This window comes from Poecilia reticulata, linkage group LG8 (assembly GCF_000633615.1).
Source record: "Poecilia reticulata strain Guanapo linkage group LG8, Guppy_female_1.0+MT, whole genome shotgun sequence".
NCBI classification, from domain to species: domain Eukaryota; kingdom Metazoa; phylum Chordata; class Actinopteri; order Cyprinodontiformes; family Poeciliidae; genus Poecilia; species Poecilia reticulata.
Window position 1 is genome coordinate 24650728 of NC_024338.1, and position 2961 is coordinate 24653688.

The window sequence follows — 2961 nt, forward strand, 5'->3', positions numbered from 1 at the left end:
GAGGAAGATTTAATAGCATAATATGTTGTCAGAAAGCAACAAACAAAAGAAGACAGCTGGTCCACAAGCCATCAAATTTGCAAGGAAAAATATTTTTATCTATGACTGCAATCACAGTTTAGGTCTAAGTTGCAAACTTAAATATTTTGGAATTAATTGCAAAACTGAAAAAAAAARAWAAAAGAATCTTCKCATTGGKTTCTTTGAAGGCATCAGATGTTTGTTAAAGAGCATTTTGAACAAACAGCATCGTGAAGACACATCAGACAGATCAATAACAAAGCAGCGATGGGTTATATAACCAATAGTAAAAAATASRGAGGGTATGKCACCACTGCAAAACCTAGCAAGATATATCTGTCCACCTAAACTGACAGGCCAGGCAGAGACTGAAATAATCAAAGAYGCAACATAGAGGTCCGTTGGAGAAGCTCCACAGCTCCAGTTGGAATAATATGTTGCCAACTATTATTATTCATGCTTTCCTCCAATTCTGCATTCATGGATGAGTGGCAAGAAGAATTCAATTGTTGAAAGAAACCTATAAGAAATCCCATTTAAAGTTTACCACATGTTGGGGATGGAGCAAACATGTGGAATCGGTTGTTCTGGACAGATGAAACCACAACTGAATGCTGTGACTTAAACATGTAAAGATCTCTGTATGGCAGAAAACTGACCACACCATGAACACAGTGAACCACATGGCACCATGGTGCTGTGGGGATCTTTTCCTTCAGCTGGCACTGGCAAGGTGGTCAGACTTGTTGGAAAGAATCATAAATGCTGCAAGAATACCTATAAGACTTAGTATTGGGTAACAGGTTCACCTGCCAGCAGGACAACAACCTTAAATATACAGTCAGAGCTACAGTGGTTGGGTTAGTTTAGTTAAAGGTGTTTAGCCAGGTACACATTTCTGAAGCCAAAGCATGAGATAATTGTAAGAATGACTCTTCATCWGCTTCATATCCACTGGTCCTGTTCCTCATTATCTGGGCTTACTGTCTTTCAAAGAGTTTCAGGAAATAGAAGCAAATCCTCTGAGAACTATCAGAGACTCAAATTATKCCACTTGAAAGTTGGACTTGTTAACTTTCATMCAGTGTACTGGTCCATTGAGCAATCTCAACCATTTGGCGATCGGCCCCTCCTTCTCATTTCCACTGGATCAGGGATGCTATGTCTGTAATGCATCTGTAGAAGATCTGTTTCACTATGAGAATAGAAAGTAAAATGGATATGGTGACTGTTTATGACAGTTTTTTACAACTCAAACATAAGCTCTCTCTGAGGTAATATGTTTTTTTACTTGTTTCTTTCTCTGTTGTGATTCATTTAGTTCATTWAGTTATAAAAATATATTTTTAAAAGACTTTGTCATGATGTGCTCTTATGTCACATTTTAGATGTTTTATTTTTTTTTTCATTTTCTTGTTCCATCCATCCATTTTCTTTACACCCTTGTCCCTCAGTGGGGTCGGGAGGGTTGCTGGTGCCCATCTCCAGCTAACATTCCGGGTGAGAGGCGGGGTTCAYCCTGGACAGGTTGCCAGTCTGTCGCAAGGCAACACAGAGACACACAGGACAAACAACCATGCACGCACACACTCACACCTAGGGGCAATTTGGWGAGGCCAATTAACCTGCAGTCATGTTTTTGGACTGTGGGAGGAAACCGGAGTACCCGGAGAAAACCCACGCATGCACAGGGAGAACATGCAAACTCCATGCAGAAAGACCGGGGCCGGGAATCGAACCCAGARCCTTCTTGCTGCAAGGCAACAGCTCTACCAACTGCGCCWCTGTGCAGCCCCTTGACACCCTTGTCCCTTAGTGGGGTTGGGAGGTGCTGGTGCCTATCTCCAGCTAACGTTCCGGGCAAGAGGCATTTTCTTGTTCCATTGTTGCTTAATTTAAAAAARGACAGATGAAAGATTGGAGCTACATAACAGACGATCAGGCACGTGCAGAGGGAGGAGCTTGGGGTGCTTGAGCACCTGCCCTTTTTGCTCCTTGCCCCAAAGTGCCCTTTTGGTCAAATTTTATTTATTTATTTATTTTTGGTATTATTATTTCCTAAGCCCTCTTCTGACACATAAAAACATGTGCTAAAATTCTTTGCTTTTTTGTTTCTTTTTTGTATAACATAATGAGCCGGTCACCTTGTTACCTTTTACCTTTTGCCCAACTGGTAAAAGTTGGGCAAAAGGCAAAAAGTTGGACGCATGACGCCCAACTGCGTCATGCGTCCCGCATGACGCAGTTGCGTCTGCTCAGTGCGATAAGGCGGCTAACTGCGGAGCTCAATGTAGCGAAGTTCCAGATTACAGAACAGTTTTTGGTAAAATACAACAGACACTGACAGGCCTCTGTGTCTGCCTTTCTCTGAAGAACTAYTGAGCGGGAGGAGACAGCCAGGGGAGGAAAAACTGTTCTTATCTATCGATTCAGTATTTTTATCATACAGACATTAACCTGTTGTTGTTGTGCTATTAGCTAGCTGCTAGYTRACGACTTTGCTAGCAAAGCAAGATAACTAAAAAGCTTCTCCCCTGTATCTTTAATGGTATCAGTCATTCTTTAGTATTGCTTATGCAATAGGGGCACATCGCCCATACAAAACCGACCATCTCCATAATGGATATATGTCCGATCTAAGTGTTGAATTTCCTTTGCTGCATAATGTACATTGCATTTATTCCAGCGTTACGTAAATGTATCTTGAATGAGAATAACACTTAAATAATTGTCCAACAAGGATATTAATTTATAATTAAAAATAACTCACCCTGAATTACCATGATGGATATAATGAATGTAATAAAAGTGACATTAATGAAGGGGAAAAACTAAACCCAGACTTTCGGGTCTCGTTCGCAGAGTATGAAGTTAAATTTGTTTCCCAATTATTCAATGGAAGAAAAAAAAAACTAACCTCAGTTAAGTAAAATAAAATTG